This window comes from Oreochromis aureus, linkage group 7, assembly GCF_013358895.1.
Source record: "Oreochromis aureus strain Israel breed Guangdong linkage group 7, ZZ_aureus, whole genome shotgun sequence".
NCBI classification, from domain to species: Eukaryota; Metazoa; Chordata; class Actinopteri; order Cichliformes; family Cichlidae; genus Oreochromis; species Oreochromis aureus.
In genome coordinates this window covers 9,299,811-9,320,895 of record NC_052948.1, presented here as the reverse complement: position 1 = coordinate 9,320,895, position 21,085 = coordinate 9,299,811, and the positions used below count along the sequence as shown (strand labels likewise).

Here is a 21,085-nt window from a genome sequence, read left to right as displayed (position 1 = left end):
GTGACTTACTCAAGAGCTAAACTTTTCACAGTGATGCAGCTTTTCTGTGAGAGTTTGTACAAAAAAACTGGGAAACTCTTTTCCCTCAGAACACCCATCCCCACCCCCACATCTTTCTTTTCTTTTGCTTATCCCCTCCCTACACCCAAATTCGTCTGTTGTCGATGTGTCGTGACTGTCTGCCAAGCGCAGTAATTACAGTACAGCAGTAGGAGCTGAGCAATGGGGAGAGAAGCAGCATATCAAACATGACTGCACAGGGCATTGGGTGTAAAAGCTCATTCTCAGAACTACAGGCTGCGAAGCCACAGAGAACCAGACCACAGCTATTACTGTCTTCATATCTCCCTATGTATTTAGAGTTTATTATTAATACCAATGAACATCTAAAAATATTTTTTAACATAATGTAGGCCGTACATAATTTGCTATCAGGCCACTTACGCACAGTAATAAAAAGACAAACACTGTGAGTCACCTCCCAATCCCTGCATTCCCACTTTGTCTCGAAATGCTGAGATCTCACCTAGTGACACACAAACACACACATACACTTGCTTATAAATTGCCTATTACACTGCATTGACAGTCCTGGCAGTTGGCCCAGGTCATTGGATAGTTTATGATGTTGGGAATAATAAGTGTGGGTAAAAATAACTTCATCATCAAATGCACATGAGTGAAGATACTTTCTCACAGTGTTTCCTGTGGATTAAAAGTGTAGCATGGGGGCAATGTGAACTGGTAGTGTGTGGAAAGGGGAGGTTGGCTGGTGTATCAAATAAGATGGGATAATAGTGTTTGATGGCAGCAATAAAAGTACTAAACGTTGGCTAATAAAAGTAAATACTTGGCATGGATATCCTTAAGTTTCAATTGCACAAAGGACAGGTGAAAATAAAAAATAACACTGGAGTACCAAAAACCGCAACCCAGGTAGGTTTATTTTCAAAGTACCAACAAACCTGTCTAAATTATATTATTAAGGGCGTGGCCAGTTTGAGAGTCAGGTGAGTTACAACTAGTCTGTCTGCTGCTCATTACTTGAGTTAATTAGAGTCACTGGATGCAATTATCTGACACATAATATAACTGCTTTTTCAGTGAGCAAATTTATAGTGTTTCATTTACATGCACTAATTAGCATGTATAACCATCTATACATTGCACTCACAGTAACCAGGCTAATAAGCATCAGCTAATACCTTGGCACTCCACCCTATTGTCATCATTTTGATACTTATTGATTAAAAAAACAAACATGACAGCAATCAAAATGTCACTAGAGGCAGTACCCAAAAAGTAAATGGCTGACATCACAGAGAATATATCCATCCTCTATTTACAGTATGGATCCTTAATATTGAACTAGTAAGTCACTTATTCATGTACTTTTATAAACTTGTAACATAATCTGACATTTTTAATATATAATATGTGATGATGTTTGCAATATAACAAAATATAGAAACAAGAACTTTCTCTTAGTTACAAATTCATTAGAATTCAGCATTACAAGTATGATGAGCTGCAGCAACCGAACAAGACTTTTCTTTTATTTGTCTTTTAATTTCTTGTTTGTTGCAACCAAATAAAGGCCCGGTACATGCAAAGTAATGGCAGCGTCTCTCTGCCTCTCCTTTTAACTGCAGAGAGTCTTGGCTAGCTACCAGCTACATGTCCAGCCAAATTAAAGACACTTAGGTTAAAACCAGAGGTTTCTCTGGCACAGTTAGAATCATGAACTTGGAAAAATAATGTGTGTGCAACTTTTTCTTTTACTGTTTACAATTCAAATGTTTTTAAGTAAAAGGGTTTTGAGTACTTCACTCCTCCTCCTCTGAGCATTCTGAAAAATATTTGGCGCTAAATATATGAAGAGACAAGCTGTTACACAGTATGTAGTTACTTTTAATCATTATTTCATGTTTGCATAATTTAGTCAACCCAATCAAAGCAATAAGCATAAATATATACCTAGAGCTGCAAGACTATCAGCTAAGCAAAGATCAGTCTGTATATGATGGATCTTTTCTGCATGTTTGGAGAAGATTGCCGTTTTTTTGCGGCCTGTCAAAACTCACCCTTGTAAAGTGCAGAACACTTTTGAATGTTCAGTTCTCTCTTTGACTGTCAGTAAGAGCAAGACCTCTCTCTCTGCATCTGTGCTGCTGGGTGCTGCAGCTGTCCCTGCCCCTCTCATAAAGGCTCCAAGAAAGATAGATCTTTTCTGGATTGGAAACAGAGAAATGTATCATAGACAAATTACTTAATCTCTTACTGCAAATTAGAAACAGAGCTGGTGAGATATAATGTGCAAGATTTATGTAGCAATAATAAATAGGAAATCTATTTTTTGGGTTTCTCTGGTGCCATAACCAGAACTGATAATGTTTGAGCTTATCATCACTCTGGTCTTAAAGATATAACACCCCCAAAGGCCGTTCATTAAGCTGAGTGGTTAGAGTACATAAAACATGTGCACAAATACCCTGTGCAGAGAGTCTCTGGTTCAATTCCAGGGTGTCCAGACCATTTTCTGATAGCCATTCCCCTGTTTTCATCCATTATCACGATCAAATAAAGTATTAAAATGTCACATTAAAAAATAAAAACAAAAACATGTGGAGGCTGCATGTTACTCAAATTCTAATTCATAGCTCACATTTGGCATTTCCTTGAGGAGCCAAAATGCCCTGAAACTAAAAAACACAACTCTACAGGGGGAAGCCTGATCAATAGCTGTTCAAGAGGGGTTGGAGATGAAGTGTTCATTTCTCTAAAGCTACAATAATGACCTAATACCTCCACTTGTGAGTCCACAGAGCTCTGTGTGATTATGTGTGTGTGTTTGTGTGTGTTTTATATACACGTGTATCGCTGCCCATGAGTGTAACTGTATGTGTGTGAGTACGTTTGTGCATTTGCCTGAATGTGAAATTGTAGCTCTTCAGCCTAACGGCCAGCTGAGAAAAATGATTCCCTTCTTTCCCATGGGCAGTGAATTTAGAGCTGTTGCAGCCAATGCTTTTCTTTCTGCTTCAAAAACCTACCACTAGGAGCAGAAAGAAAAAATACTGAAAGGTATTGTAGACAAAAAGCGAATATGTAATATGAGAAAAAACACCTCCCTGCACAGCTTAAACAAGGGCTGCATTAAGGCACCGATCTCGCTGTGTAGCACCCTACCAATGAATCAGATGTTTACCACATAAATCACTGAGCGTCTTTAGGGGTAGTATAATGAGGTCAGCAGTGTGCTTTTATGTATAACACACCCAGCAGCTGTTTGCTGCCACAAATGCTCACATACATAGCTATAATTTTAAACGGCATAAATTTTAAAAATGTAACACTTTAGCACATTTATATTCATGTACTCAAGAAGTATATTCCAGTAAGTTGAATATATTTGTTATCAGTTACACAGAGATGAAAGAAAACCGGTCAACAGTATGAAAGTCTCTATTTACACTCTGCAAACAGTAAATAATATTAATGCTATGAACAGTGTCTGTATCAAATATTCAACATGATTTATTATGATAGTAGCATAAATTGGAAAATATGATATTTTCACAGACTCGGGTTCATTTGTCAACTTGTCTTGACCAATTAAAAACAGCACATTTTAACCAGGAAGTGAAACTCTTAAAAAACATAGCAAGTTTTCTGATGGAGGGGAAATCCTTGAAACTTGGTATTTAATTATAATTTCATGAAATTAGCATATCATACCAACTGTCAAACCAGTGAGATGCGTAAGCACAAAAAGGGAAATAAGGGGGATGAATGTCATTTAAATACATCACAAATCACAGCTTTAAACCAAACTCCTAAAATGGTTATGGATAATTACTGGTGCACCCTCTGCACTGCAGCTGAATGCTTTCTCTAACATCCGTCTCCGCTAAGAGAATAAGGACAGATCCAAACATCCATTTTTTCATGCTTATCTAATTCAGGGTAATGGGGTTATCACAGGGTTGACACAGAGATGCAGACACCCACTCATACTTTCACCTATGGCCACTCACAACTGAAGTGCAGCTGCCCGGGTTCAAATCTGACCTGCGTTCCTTTGCTGCATGTCTTCCCCTCTGTCTCTCGCACAACTCTGGGGGTGCGAGAGTGAGGTTTTACACACGTAGATACGGAGTGATTCGGCGACCGTGACAGTACTTTCTTATACAGTAGTCTGTCAATTTGACTGACAGCATTGTAAAACTTCCATCTTCACCTTTTTTAAATTTTCATTTTTTATTATAATGCGATATATTATTTCAAATATAACCTTCATAAACAACTCGATTACAATAACTAATATACTGAACAGAGTATGAGTTTATGACCAGGAGTGAGGGCACTTCTCGCATGTCAGTACCACATCAAGCACTTTTCTTCCCTACAATAGAGGCAACAACAACACAATAGCCTCTCCGCTGTGAGGGGCAAATATGAACTAAAGCGTATGCTTGCTTAATTAAAAGGGACTGTTACAAATGGAGGAGTCAAACATTTACACTTTTGCCCTGGAAAAACAATTTTTGATATCCAATTTAATTTTGACCTGAATGCTGAACTCATAGTGTTACGGCCCTAGGGCCTAGGGCCGTAACACTATGCCTCCTTGTCTCCTTTTTCCGACCTGGACACTTTTTGTTACTTTCCCTCATCGCCTTGACCCTTTTAGGGGAATGTAACACATAGTTTGCTAGCAAGTTTTGAAATGAGAGAACACGTCTCCAGTGATCAGAAAGTGATCAGAAGTCAGTCCAATTTTCTGAACACAGGACTTTCCAATCTTGTAAACACTTCATCGTTTCATCAGAACTAACTTCTGTAGCATGCAGTCCTTCTGTATGAGAGTGGAGCTCCGTTCCTCTATAACCTGTAGTGGTCACTTCAAGGCAGGCTTGTAAATTGTAATGTAAATCATATGGAGAATCTTTCTTAGGTAATAATATGCAAAAAAACGGCTTTGAAAATCTGTCACAAGTTCCTTGGTAACTTCATATGGGGAAGAAAATGACACAGATATCCATCTATTTTTCCATCCATTTTCATAACCACTTATCTAACTTGAGGTCATGGGCAAGGGCAAGGGGCAGGGTACAGTGGACAAGTCACAGGGCTAACACGAAGACTGAGCCAACCACACACACACATTTCCATCTACACATTTGCTCCCAATATATTTTAGCTGCCTAAGGATGTTACATTATAAATAAGCACTGACAGGGAGATCCTGGGTAACAAATTCACAATGCCATGATGAAGGAAATGATCATTCTTGGTCATGTCTAACCCGATGGCTTAGATACTGCAAACTCTCCCACTGAAGCTGCTGTTTGGTCTCTGGGCTATGGCAAGTGGCTACAACTTGCAATAATGGTAATAATAATGGTAATAATCTCACACTGTAGCTTTTAAACACAGGAAACCTCAACCCCATATATTCATTTATTTCTTTGTATGGTTCAATTAAATTGAATTTGGGTTAACAGGATCCCAAAAGTTTAGGAAACTGAGTTTAGGTTAAGCTAGTTAATACCTAAACCTGCTACCACGAATACAAAAGGCTGCTGATTCACACAAGCTTCAACCTCAAGGCTATAGGAAATACCCATTACACCAACCAAAGACTACAGTCACAAAACTGTTAAATTTAGAGAGTGCTGAAGTAATTCAGTGTTCAAAGGAATTTAAAACTGGTCTTGTGTGTAGCCGTTAGCGACTATGTGTGCCTCCAGCTTGCTAGAAGCTTTTGAAGTTTCTTTTCTGCCAGACACAGACTGTTGCAACAGCTTTCCCTTTGGCACAGGGAAACAAACAACACAGGCGTATCTCTTCCACACAAAAATTACAGTACATTACATGCTTCACTCAAATTCACACATACATGTGAACCACATTGAATCCATGCACAGCTCCCATAGGTCTATGGGAGAAACTAATTAGTCTGAATAATTCAGTGGAGTATCTCAATGGATCTCTCTCTGTAGTGTCAATGCCTTTTGCCAATGCTAATTACTCACTGCTCTCCTAAACTTGAGGGAACACTTGCCGTGTGGGTGCGTAAATATTTGTGTGAGTAGTTGCACGGGGCCATTTAATAAACACGCCTTTATTGTAATTCTATTGTAACTTTAAAGTCATTACTTCATGGCTCTTTTCAATTAATCATAAAGGGCACCTGAATTGAGCTCTAAGAATCTCATTATTCAAAGTAATCAGTCCCAAAATGGCCCAACTGAATGCAGCAGTATATTGATTGATTAAGACCTGTTCTTTACTGAAACTATAAAAATACACAGTGCAAACATCTTGAGCCTCTCTTCTGTCTTTATGTTTGGATAAGAAAATTGGAATATTTATTGAAATGTGCAAACAAACGGGGGATTGACACTCACTGTTGCATCTCTCTCCTGACCTCCTTTGTGCAGATTGACAATGCTTTGTCAGTTGTCATTCACATCACTCTGTAAGACCTGGTGCCACTTATTTTGAGTATGATTCTTGTGTAATGTGTCATACCTTTTCTCCTTTTTTCCCCCTTTCTTAAGAATGGCTTCTTCTTTCCACTGAGACCACTTCTGTTGAGGGTTCAGTAAAGAGTAGCTGGATCAACTGAAGCACCAGATGAATCTCTCGCATCCTCTGTCAGGTCTTCGCTGGATTTCTTTCTACTTCCTAGTTTTTCCTACATGACTTTCAGAGACTGTTCATCTGCAATAGATTCTTTCTTCAGTTGTTTTCTTCTGTTCTCCATCTCCCAAGAAAAAAACTCTTAACCTGTTAAACCCCAGGGGTGAAGGTTGTGGTTTCAAGGGCTGCACCACCAGGTCTGTTATTTAAATGCAGACATCTACGGTATCAACAGAAATGTCAGAATATCAGCTAAAAACTTACAAAACCATTTCCATGACCACCAAACACAGGCAACAAACAATTAAAGAGCGGGTAAAAGATTCTGCAAAAAGATGCACACAAAGTGCGGATTCCCTTGTTCACCCGACAGCATGTACAGGCTCCAACCAAAACTCACTGAACCAGCAGCAAAAGAACATCAAAACTAGGGTTTAAGTTTGAAAACCATAAGCATAAATTCTATCTTACCTTTGCTGCCTTGCTTCAAAAAAACCCAACATGATAAAACTGCATTTCCTGCAGAGCTACACCTCCCAGTGTGCTTCGAGAGCACTTTCTCGTCATAAATCACCATTTTTTGCTCTACTTGTTTGTTAAGGCAAAGACGCATTACATACCAGCCAATCATTGTGTACAGTGTGGCTGTCTGCTATTCAGCACCTAAGAAATTTCAACTTTCACAGACGGTACCAATTTATGCCAAATTGCAAGAAACATTGGAAAAAATTATCATTTTTTAGCATGACAATAATAAAACACAGTGGTAATGCAGTAAAAGGATACCTGGACATAAAAACACACAGTGGAACACTCTACCAGCCATAAACTGGTTTCTCCATAGCCTGGACCTCAACATTACTGAAGCACTCTGGAATCATATTAAGAGAACAGAACAAAAAGCAGCCAACATCGAAAGAAGAGCTTTGAATGTCCTTCAAGAACTCTGGAGAATTATTCCAAAGACAAGTTAAAAAAAACTACACGAAAACTTGAAGAGAGTTCAGGCTGGTCATACCAAGTACTGAGTGTCAAGCTCTTTAGAATAGTTTTTAACTTATAGGCTCTATTTTCATGTAGGCTTGCACATATTTCAATAATTTACTGCAACTATTTCCACTTTTCCATTCTAAAGAAATGAGGGGTGGCTCAAGACTTTTAAACAGCCTTATATAACTTTGTATTTGAATTCCCTATGTATGTATACAAAGTGGTACAGTGCTGTGTATGAGTATATCAATGAGACTAACACTAACACTAACCTGCATTTTATATGCAAGGGTAATCCCAGTTTCAGATGACAGGCTTTGTATAAACATTTTCTTCATTAAAATCATCACAAAACCTTCAAAATCTTGGAGAAACAGTGACATAAGGCACCTGAAAAAAAAATCCATAAAAAAAACATCTTTTTAATAAAAAGCTGACTAAGTTTGCCCATTAAAAAAAGCATAAATTACTTTATGATAATAAGATTCACTTTGGAAGAGAACATTAATGAATTTAGTGTCAGTATTAGGTGTGTTGTCCAGAAAAGACAAAGAGAGGATAGACAGCTATTACTTCATGGCCTCTATATAATTTGCTATACATCCTAGTAATTCCTTTACATAACACATCAATCAAACAATACTGTATGCTGCTGTAATCCTCACAGCCCCTTTGGGACAGCAGAGGCCTCCAGTGACACTCATATACACAGACTAAGTGTTGAGGCATTTGTTAATCTTGTAAGCATCCTTTCACTGATCTCTCATTAATTCAGCCCAGAGGGTGACAGGGAGGGTGGGGGGATAAAGAAAGGGAGAGGGCAATGCATGCGTTTGAAATTGAGCCAATTAACTGGCGGTGGAAAGGCAGCTCTTCCTCTCTTTTAGAAATATGCTAATGCAAATCATGTTAATCTCTTCTCTCCTGTTGGAACAATTTACAAGGTACTGGCTTTATATCTGCATTTTCTAATTATTATTTTGTGTGTGTCCATTTGACTGTGACCTCTTTGTCTAAATCCATACATAAACATCTATACTTAAAAGTGGAAACCATAGGGCCCAAACTTGGAACCCATTGGTTATTGTCTGATAACTAAAGCACTATTTTCATGAGATTAGTAGTACCAGTGGACTATGTATGAGTTACGAACTGCACTAAAACTCCTCACTTCCAACCTTTCTTTAGCAAAGGCAATTTTTTTGTATTTTGCCTCTATATAGCATCACAGTGGATTTTAAACTAAGCAATCAATGCAGCTGCCTTCAGTTGCCTTTAGTTTTGTCTTCAGTTACCGAAAAGCATGCTCTGTCGAGTTGAGAACAGGTCACTGACTTTGCCATTAAAGAATATCCCACTTCTTTACCTTGAAAAACTCTTTGGTTGCTTTAGCAGTTTGCTTTGCTCATTATCCATTTGCACTTCACAGTGCAAATGGATAATAGAGCCTTATACACTTCAGATTTCATCCTTCCACTTCTGTCCAAAGCCCATGTCATAACATTACCTCCCTCATGTTTGATAGAGAATGTTGTTTTTTTGGATCATGAGCCGTTTCTCTCCTCCATACATTTCTCTTCTTATCATTCTGGTCCAAGTTCACCTTGATTTTTCTTTAAAACGGTGCACATTCTTTTGGATTTTTTTTCTGGCAACGTGTATTCTGATCTTGCCCTTCTTGAGTCTAACCAGTAGTTTGCAACTCATATTTGAAATTACAGTGAAATGCTAGAAAAAGGTTGTAATACTTCAATTACAACTGCAATTTTGTTTATAAAACCCCTTGAATTAAAGCTGAAAGTCTGTAAATCAATCACATATCCACTGTGATGGTGCACAGATGCAAAGATACAAAAATTGTGTCTTTGTTCAATAAATGATTGACCTTATTGTATAAGATTGATATACGGGGCTCTGCAAAAACATTCACAGCATCCCACAGTATTATCATGAAGATGATAACTGGGGCCAAATTATGTTTGATGTATTACAATCACCTCAATGTACATCCAGAGTTACAAAGACTAAATTGTGTTGATTTATTTTGAAAGGGTTGCCACAATTTCATATTTTTTATTCCTTTAACTGAACTTTTAGGTATTTCAGATGTTTATACTGTGTGGAGAAAACAGATAAAGTATTCATAGCATTAATTATGAAAGCATGGTCACTTTACTTTTAATAATTGAATATTACATAAAACTGTGCAGGCAACAGGGTGCGAGGCTTGATCCGTATGCATCTGCAGGCCAGTCTGGCAAAGAGACCACTCAAATCAGAGCAGACAGTGAGACAGATGGTGATTTTACACCAACATGGGGAAAGAAATAGCTCTTTAATATCAAACCTCAGCAAATTACTTTGAAACCAGTTGGCCAGATACAAAAAGGAATCGTGACTCTGGGGAAGCAGTCACTGTGAAGCAGAGGTGCTGGAGAGATGATAAACCCGACAAGACGGAAAGCAGCCCTTCCATACCACTTTTAAGATGTCTGCATAATTATCATTTCATTTGCATGTCCTGGAAGATAGTGACTAATGTGAAAAGGCTGACAGACGAGGAACAGAGAGACGAGAATGTGCAAACAAACAATTACCCCTGACTCTAAATGAGTATCACTTCAAAACAAACTCAGCTTAAAAAACATAAACATCCTCTAACAACCGAGGATGAGCATGCAAAGGGCGACATGTCATTGCCTGTAACAGGAATTTACCCCACCAGTTGATGGCTGACACCTTAAATATGTAGTACTTTAGCTTTGATATAACTATGCCATGATCATCCTTCCCATATTGAAAAAATACTGGATTCATATGATGTTTTATGCCCATTGCAAAAGACAGTGGTTTATAAAACAGATAAAATAGGGTATGAAATTTTCCAAGCATCTCTAAGAAAGACCGCTTTTATAAGCAAAGCCCATAAATTCTAAACTTTTGAGTTCAACTGGACTAGTCCCCCATGAAGATCAAGTAAGTAATCAATGACTAATGAAGCTGCGCGGAGTATTTGACATGGCCTCTGAGTTATGAGAGGTGTTGTTTTTCTCTGCCTTGAAGATAATCTGAAAAACAGGAAACTCAAGTAACCATATGCACTGAAAAGCATTATGAATGTTTCAGCCTCCAAAGTATTCTCCACAAGCTGTATGCAGATTCAGATTATATGTGTTTATACCAATCTGACTAAACTATCTTAGGTTATTTTTTTTATTAATTCTAGTGGTTTCTGTGACACTGAATGTTTCCTGCATTATCGAACAGGAACGTTACAAACGTATTTTCTTTTTTCAGAGAATTATTTAATTGGTTGCTTAAAAGCATTTCACACAGGCAGGGCTAATTAAACACTTTGAGGGCTAACTGAAAGAAGCACTCCAATCAAACTGAAGGTTAAATCTTCTTACTATAATCATCATAGCTTATGCATGTATATATATGTGGCTGTATTTACCCTATCTCCTCCTTAAATGGGTGGGCAAACCTTCCTCACACAATATAAATCCCAATTCTTTTGATTTCGTATATATTATAATGATTGCCCATGTCCTGCTGCTTTCATAGTTGCATATAAACTATGTACATGGATAATGTCCTTGCAGTTGGCGTGTCAGATTTGAAAAAATGCAGCATCAGTTTTATATATTAAATGAGCAGGGAGAGGTATTGTTCCAGGTAACCCACAAAAACGATTTACTAAGGATTACTGCAAATCACTGACTGAAAACAACACCAAATTTAATGCCAAAAAAGGAAGTATGTGTCATTTTTTTTACCTTGTGGTAGTGAATCATCAGGAGTGTCCAATTATTTGAAATGAGAAGGGGGAGATGTTATCAGAACTAGTGCATAACTAGATGGCTCAAAGCTCAGAGTATGGTGCCAAGGCTTTTGCAGAAAGCACTTTACTCTGTCTTTAGTTTACAGCCAAGCCCCACATCTTTCTGCCCCACAATATTACCTGTATTTAGATCAAATGCAGCAGAACTGAACAAAACTAAAGGTGGAGTGTTGGGAGGAAGCAGCAGAATCCCAATGATGTATCTAGGTTTACATGCAGCCAAGATACTTTACACAGAGAGCACAGCAGTTTACAGTATTTCAGACACAGTCTTTTCTCAATAGTGTGCACACACAAAACTAATTTACTGTAGTTTTTTATTTTATTTCTTCCCCTTTTTTAACTCTCTATCAGAGCTATTACACATCATATTGATGTCTGTCAAACTACAGCAATTATTGGGATGTGTCAGTGTATCACAGTGTCAGCCTGTTACTGCATGTAATATTGACTTTGATATGTACTTACAGCATCACACATTCTGCAGAGAAATTGAGAGAAACGCACACATTTATGCACGTGGCACAATAACAGTTTTTTCATTAACACAGGGAAAGCTAGAGATCTGACAGCGAATATTGTTTTGAGTTCTTGTACGCATCATGGAGGCCATCTGTTAAACAAAGATTTCAGGTTTATATGGTTGAACAGTTTATGATAACACAGCTTTCCTCTGGATAAATCCTGTGTTCCCTCCAGAGTCCGAGTCCTCAGGACCAGCAATTTCTAACAAAACAGTTAGCTCTTATATCAAAAACATATTGATTCTCCTTCAGTTACCTCTCATTGATCTAAATTGCCACACTGTTTCCAGAGAGGAACACATACATAAGTCCTGTGCTTACCTGTATTATTTTTGTAAGGATGTTTGTTGCTCACTTTGTCATCAGGTCTGCTAGTTTTGTGCTGCTAATGTGCAGCCCTTGGCAAGTTGCTGGTCATGACTGAGATTAACTGGCTATATCTATAGATTTAAATGCAAAGAGTACATTTTTTGTATTTCATCTACAGGACTTTCTCATATTGGTGTATTTTTAAGATTGTGACATCATGCTAAGTCACTCAACTTAGTAAATCAGGCCCTTATTTATTTTTATTTCTAATTTTTTTCAAATAATTTTTGGTTTTAAGTTCGTAAAATTGTCCGTGAGGCAGTTTTTGACAATACTGCTTTCCCCCAACTTGCATTGATTAACACAGTCTGGTGTACTCAGGTACATTAATCACCCACCACCTTATTTTTATCATGTTATATCATGTAATATCAAGTACCCTGTGAACAAGATTTTTTTTAATATCTTCTCTAGAGGATATTTATCAAGCATAAGACATTCAGTGGCTGTTACCTCAGAATTATTGCTCTTATGAATGTCTATTAAATTTATGTATTTTGATATGAAATTTAATGTTAAAACTAAGCAATAGTAACTCACTTTCAAAAATTAACCTAGCAGAGTTATCTGCTTCATGCAAATAATGCAGCAATATCAGCTATAAAATAAATATTTATATTGTAAATTAATGGTACGCTTGTTTCTCTGTTTTGATGACTTTCTCTTTACATTTTATAGTTAAAGGTCATATTACAAGAACAATAACAATGCTGCCAAAGAGCATGCTAAGGTAAACACTCTTGCTCAGCTTTTTGAATACATATATATATACATATACATATATAGGGAGAGAGAAAGAGAGAGAGAGAGAGATTTAAAATGCAGCACCTCTGGCTTCAATCACTTAAGTGAATATTACTAATAAAATTCTTATTAATAATAAAAAATAAATATGAATAATAAATATGAATACTAAATAAATACATTTCTAATTATATTAAAATTACTACAGTCATATCTTCACCTTTCAAAAAATCTGCTTTGAATATCTAAGGCCATCCATTTGTCTACCCCCCACCCAGGAACGAAGACAAACACCTTTTATCCTTCATTCATCACTACTCCCATTCCGCCCAACAAAATAAAAACAATGCAAAACATAAGCAATATGAAACAGACTTTGTAAAAAACAAAATGAAGTCATCATAAATATTTAACAGGGACATGACAAAAATGCCTCAAATAAGAAAGAATCCTCAAGACAATCGTTGTCATTGTGTAGCCATCCATTTAAATAACAAAAAGAATGTTTAATATTACATCATTTATCTTTATATGCTTTCATTTCATCTTTCTTTGCAGGTGCAGGGATGTGGTGTTACTATTTTTTTTGCATTATAAGCATATGCATATCATAAAAGTGTAATGCATGTAGGGCTGTTCGATATAACGATATATATCGGATGACGATATAAAAACGTCTATCGTTTCATTTTACGCTATCGTTTGTTTCGTGGTGTCGCAAAATAAACCGTTTACGGCAATATTTTTTCATTATTTTGATGGTCACTGTAGTGGCTATATTAATTTCCTAAAGTTCTCTCTTTCTCTTATTTTTAATATAACCACACTACAGATGGACAAGCGCTTGTTTTTATGCGTTGTCGTTAGCAACAACGACGGTAAAACCACCTCGTGTCCGCTTGTTTATTTTCCACATAAACCTTTCACAATAAAGCTCAAGATCCTGTTGAGACTTTTCAAAATAAACTGAATCACGTGAAAGATGCAGAGTATTTATGGATGAGAAGCAAAAAAGAGCCGTCAGGTGCTAAAAAATAAACCTTAGACTCAAACGTTAGAACAGGCTTTTCCCCGCAGCACGCTGTGTAATAAATACTCACAAAGAAAACAGCGGCCGTTACAACCTATGTCTAAAAATGTATCGTTTCATGCATCAGTTAAAACACTCGACTCCAGGTACGCGACGCCCAGCTGGAAACACTTCATGCAAGTCGAGCTGCCCGACATTCACAGAATTTACAGAAAATGTTACATTTTTGTGATTTATATCGTTATCGGATGATAGATGTCTTAATATCGGGATATGAGATTTTGGTCATATCGCACAGCCCTAAATGCATGTAATGATTTCTGTCTTCTGTAAATTGCAGTTTTGTTATTGTAGGGAGCTGCTGTATTGAGTTGCATTTTTAGGTTCTCGAAACTGCCCATTCTTTTGCCTAATCACTTATCCAACTTATAATGACTGGCAGCTGGAACATATCCCAGGTTTGATAATGCAAAATACAGGGCACACCCTGGACCAGGGCCAACACAGAGAGACAAACAACCACAAATTCTCACAACCATTCCTACGGCCAATTTGGACTGTGACAGGAAAGTGGAGCAACCAGAGGAAAAACATGCAGGTTCAGGCACAAAACCATCACTGTGACACGCAGTCTTGGAATAATTTTACTTAAAGCAACATGTGGAATAAAACAGTCTCTCTCATGCCCCTTGTTATCTTCTACTTTTGTTCTACTCCTTTGTGTTTCTAGTTTCCCATTTCTTACCAGCTTCTAATTTTCACTGTCTCTGTCTTCGTGTTTGCAGCTCTTCAGGCTGATTTTTTCATGTACCTTGTTGAGCTTTTATTTTTGACCCTTTTTCCCCCCTTTACTGACTTTCCATCTGTGTCTCATTTCCCAGTGAGCTGTACTGTATATGAATATCCAGTCTAGTTTTTCTGTTAGCCTCTTCTGAGTCATTACTTTTCAGCACTAACACTGCCTGTTTTATGTAATTCAATTAAATATATATATTTTCTTGTTATTCTGCATTTTGGTCTCCAATTTAACTGCAAAACATAACATCCTCTGGCCCAATAAATTACTCCTGTTTACTTTAGCCTTTTTCATTTATTCTCAGTTTCACTTAATTTCTTCCTGATAGCTTTGTGACCTTTCTCTAAAACATGCCAGGACCCGATTTTCATTTGTCTTAAAATAAGTTATGAACTATATTACTGCACTGATTTTCTAGCTAAGCAATTGCTTTTTAAAAAAAATACTGTGATCTAAATAAAGAAGAGAAGTATAAAAGCTTTATGTTTTACAAGTGATACTGGCGTAATCAGTTGAATGACCAGAGCTTGAATGACCAGAGCTTGTATGATCCGCGAGCCAGCATGGCCAACAGCCAACCAGTGATCAGCACTGCTTCCTACCCTGCTCCCCTCTTTGTGCACTTGTTTACGCATCATTTCAAACCTTACTGACGCAAAATAATTGGATTATGATCCAAACATTTCTCTTTCGTTGGCTCAAATGGCTTTCATAACACATAAGTTCTACTCTATTCTACTTTTCTGAAAATCTTAATTATTCATGTAACCTGTTTTTATGTAAAAATTATTCAGGACATGTCATGAATACCAGAATATTTCTGGGTTTAATGTCAGTGAAAGAGAGATATTTTACACTTAAAAGACAGACACCAAACAGCACAGAGTAAAATGCACTGATGTAAGCATCTGATTATATCATCAAAGATCAACAGCATCCTTCTTTAGTGACACATACCATAAACTGTGTTCAGTCCTGTTTTCTGAATGGATAGGCAAGGCACTCAGAGGTCCTCTCAGAGTTAATGAACAGAAAAACCGAAGCTGTCCATGTGTACCCCGTTCACTGTGGAATTCAGGATCTGGAGGCAGACCTACAACTGTGTAGCAGAGGTAATAGGATCACAGTTGTCCATCTGGCCTCATCCCAAGACACGCGACAGGCTCTAAATAACTCACAGCTAATTCTGTTGTTTTCTGATTCCGTCCTTACTCTGTCACAACCCACTACCCATCAAAGTTAAGGAACAGCAAACAATTCGGATCACTGAAATGGATTTTTACCTTTGTAACTGTTCTTAAACAATTTAGGCTGTTTGTTTCCTTTTCCAATAAATACATCAAAACTTACTAGTTCTTACTTATTCCACACTCTTTATTGCTGTTCATCAAAGACTTAGAGACTTAGAGATTTTCCTAAAAACTGTTGCTTGACCAAAGAAGGTAGTTGTGTGGTATGTGGTATAGCAAAACTAGTTCTCCACCTTTGGCAGGGTCTGGTTAGAATGTCCTTGCAGTGAATCATAAGAGCAGAAAAAAGATTTCGGTGGGATGTTGAGTGTTTGTTTCACTGGAAAATGGATGTTCTCATCTGACCAATGCAGACGTCCACAACAAAGCTTTGCAAAACTCAACATTTTGACATTTCCTAAGAATTGCCCCTTAATGTTAGGACTTACATGTGGCAGATAAAAGTTATTCACAATGCATCTTAGTCCTTAATAGCACTCTTAACACTTAATGCGTAATATAGCATGTTTGATACATGTGTTTTTTGAGTTTTTGAGATTTGTACATCATCAGTGTGATTTCTTTTCTCGCTGAAAACCATAAACAAAGTGCACAACGCATTTTTAAGCAATAAATTGAAAAATGTATTACAAGACAAAACCAAACAATGCTGGATGTTGCAAATATAATGCTAATAATTAAATATGTAAAGCAATTTTTGACAGTTCAATATACACTCCATTAAAGATAACAGAATTGTATGGCAATTATTTCATGGTTAATACGTTAAAGGGTTATGGTGGAAAACTGTTAAGTACAGTGAAGAGAACTTTTAAGAAGCATAAGAGTTTAAGGAGAGAAAGTCAAAGTTTTGAGAGAGTTATGAGAGTGCACGGGAACGATGCCGACATTTTTTTTCTATCCAGGTGACATGCAGTTCACATAATCCTGTTAATTCTTCCTTCAAAGCTGCAAAAGATCCAGTCACCAAAGTGACATGCTTGAAGATGTGTTAATGCAACATCAACTCAAGCACTAAATAAGATATCCCACCGTATAGGTTAGGTGGCATGGTGAAATCATGCTTTTTAATTTGAGGATGACTTCTTGACTTTGTGAACTGTTCAGGCAGCATAACATCTGATCTTGAACCTATTGCTGACTAGTATATATAGACTCACCACCAAAAAGTGCACATGTCAACATCTGTTGTTAGCACTGATAACATCTGCAAAAGTGCAGATGTACCACTTGCCACAATCCCAAAGTACAAACTCAACTTCATATTTTGCCTGTGACTCACACAGCATTGAACATGTTATATAGTTTTCACATCCACAAGTGCACTAAGGTCTGTTTGGGACTGAGGAATGTAAACTTTGCAATCAAACAGTGAGAGCGAGGGTGAGGGTGCATGTAGACGTCTGGATTTCAAGGAAGTATAACAGGAATGACTACTAGACTACGCTGTCCTCAGCTCTCCTCAACTCTCCAGCGTATCATCTTAGTCTATCTGTAGCAGGTGGCACACCTACCAGTCTGCATACATTATGTGGTCAATGCATCGACAGCATAAGGTTGGCCATCCTTTGGACCTTTTCCGACTTGACTTCTCATTCCACATTTACGTCATTTTAACTGGCAGATATCTTCACTGTCATTTTTCATGCCAGAGATAGCATTCTTTGGGTAATATTAGTGTAAGAAGCCTAGCTATAATAAATATTGATATCAGATTATAGCTGAGGTGACAAGGTTAGCACACTGTAAATAGCTGCTGTAAATATCGATTGCATGTGGAAGTATATTGTCTAGTTTCACTTATCTTTGACATCTCCATAACAAATGGACAAAGTCTGGTGGATAATAAGCTTCAGGATAGGATAGCATGCTGACTGCATTGCATTGCATTAAAGACCAACTAAACTGTAATTTAGCCTTCATTTAACAACCCGTGGGGCTGTATAAAAAACTGACCTGCATTAAAGGCTTAACCTAATTTTTTAAAACAAAGTTCTGATAATTATGAGGCCAAAAATACATTTTCATACTTATCACACATTTTTTCCTTTAGTTTTAGTTCAAAATGACTGCACAAGGAAGTAAAACAACATTAAGGACCGTGAGAAATTCAACTTGTAATAGTGAGAAGATGTTACTTTCTGTAGAAACTGGGTCATATAACCTCATATGCAACAACAGATGTCATCATAGTATATACAAATGAGAAAAATGTCAAATGTCAAAGAGCTCACTTTCTAACAGCTGCATACATTTCTCTCCTCAGGGTCATTTTCAACACCGTAGACACATAGCGCTCAAGAGACACACAGGATGATGTAATTATATTAAGGCCTAGGCAAGTGACATCCTCTGGTTCCCTCCAAGTCCATCACCCATTTGAGATCTATGTGACAAGATAGAGTGGAGAGGAAAAGACCCAATGAGACAGAGAAAGACTATTGCTGTGCAAGGCAGTTGATCTGTAATGCTGCCAGAGTCTTTGGTGTCTGCGTGTCAAATGCCAGTGCACTCCATAGGAATACGATAACGAGGGTTGCGCACAGAGGGAATGCCAAATGAGATATCAAACACAGAAGAGAGCTAAGAAACGCCGAGCACAGCACTGAACCATTTAATAAGACATAGACAGAATGGCTGCCTACCTACATTGTACTTCAGTACTGCTATTCATCTGGGCTGTGACAATACACAGCCTGGCACAGGACATACCACGACATGAATACCACAGCATACATTCACAGTCCTGTGATGATATGCTTAGCTAAAGTGCATTTGGCATTTAGTGATAGTCCACCGTCCAATGATCTCATTAAAACCCTCTAAGCCTAGGACTAAAGATTGTCTCTCAGATTTTGTTACAGTGATTGATAGTGCCATTAAGTTTCCTCCCTGTGCACTTTTTCTGGAAACTCAACAGCGAACTGTATTCCCTGTATCGATTAACATTTAACACTGACATTATTTTACTTTATATGTGTTAATCTATACTTGTCGGAAAAGGTAAAGATCATTGATTATTTGCCAAAAATAATCGAATTAATTGATCACAAAGAAGAGCAGCAATAGATTGCACCTTTGCCTTAAACTCTGCTTTTAACCTGACTAACTATCTAAAGAGATGGAGTTGCGTAAGTTTACAGAAACCAAAATATAAGCATGCCTTCTAGCTATCAAATAATAAATGAAAAGTCAACCCATGCCTCAGTGCCTTGTTCTGCAAGTCACAAGCCCCAAATTATGAAAATTTCTCTGAGTCATCGAATAACAACTGACGAGCTCAGCTAGATCTATGCGAGCAGGGAGCTAAGTGTCACGGAGTGACAACACACATAGAATGTCAGGGACAATTTTGAGCCAAACGTATCATTTGTTGCCAAAATGTGGGTGACCTAGCACTTATCTAATGCTTCACACACATAGACAGAACATCTGAGCTGTTACTGCTGTTCCGCTAAGGTTCAGATCCAGCAACTATTCAAATACATCCATAAAAAGCAAAAACCATACCTGATTTAAATTAGGCACGGTAAGGAGTCTATAAATGTTTGAATACACCTGTGCACATGGCTTTAAAAAAATCAGGGTCACTTCACAGCTTTAGGAAGGAGAGTAAATATAAAAATATTGAATAATTCTGATGCTTGAGTAAAGAACAGCAGTTAAATAAGGTTTATGTAATATAATGGGGTACTCTCAACCAGGGGCCAACCAGGGATTAGGGGCCCTGAGAAAAAAATATAAATTTGGGCCCCACCACTTTAACACTGCAAATCATACCAACGCTAAAAACCTAACACTGTGAAGACATAGATCACTAATTTGCTTAGATAAAACACTTTTAAAAAAATTGTTTAAGGTTGATGAGATATGTGCACGCTTTTTGTTTACATTTGTTGTTTGTTTGTTTGTACATTGTTTGTTTTTACATTGATTGGTACCATACACCAAATACAAATACAAATGAAATATAAATTAACTTTTTGGATAAAAGTAAAATTTAAATTCTCATCTATAAAAAAGTGTAAAGAAAATTAATATTGCTTAAACATTTTTATTGATATTATTAGGTATTGGTAAATACAGCTTTAATAACACTTTGGTTATCCATTTTCAAGCAAAGCATAGTTAACTAAAATATGTCCCTGTCCTGAGACCTGGTGGAATTAAAACATGTTTAAATCTGATTTAGCTCACTGAAAGCTCTCACAACTTGCAACAGTCACAGCCAGTGTGCAAATACACACTTCTCCAAAAATGGTGTCTATGTGAGTTTCATAAATATATATATATATATATATTCCAGATACAGACGGACAAAATGGTGGTGGCTAACCAACCGGACATAGTGGTGGTAGACATATATATATATATATATATATATATATATATATATATAAATGAAGTATATATGAAGGGTGTGTAGAATAGAAATACATTTCCCAAGGGGCCTCACGCTGTTAGACACAGTTTACACGTAAAATAACTCACCTCCTCCTTCAGATATCAGTGGGGCTGGTTCAGTGTCAGAAGTATACGTATGGAGAGATGGGAGAGAGACAGCTAAGCCTGAGCCAGAGGTTTCATTTGCCTGGCCTGGGACCACATGTTGGCTAAACTTGTAACTGGTTGTTAGGAATGAAGTAAGCTAACTAATAATAGGAAGTCAAGTCATTTCTTTCATGTGGACTTTGCCGGTAGTTTAATTTCCAACCTGTCTTTTCCTTTTCTTTTTTTAAACCCAGACTTTAAACTGAGCCATACTGTCGTTCTCCTGGAGAGGTTTCGCTGTAGCGCTCGGCGTCAGCTAGGGGCGCGTGCGCCTGGACCAGACCATATCATGAAATAGGAAGCGGAGCGGGGTCAGAGGCTGACTGGATTTTGTGTGTT

The 21,085-nt window shown here is 37.4% G+C and overlaps 1 protein-coding gene across 1 annotated transcript in view; it reads right to left on the bottom strand.

Annotated features, from left to right (window-relative positions):
* shank3a (SH3 and multiple ankyrin repeat domains 3a) overlaps positions 1–21,085 on the bottom strand; it is a 214,863-nt gene that overhangs the window by 170,417 nt on the left and 23,361 nt on the right. Inside the window, exon 2 of the mRNA XM_039614942.1 lies at positions 2,085–2,230. The gene's annotated coding sequence lies outside the window, so the exon portion shown is untranslated. The remainder of the gene's footprint in view (positions 1–2,084; positions 2,231–21,085) is intronic.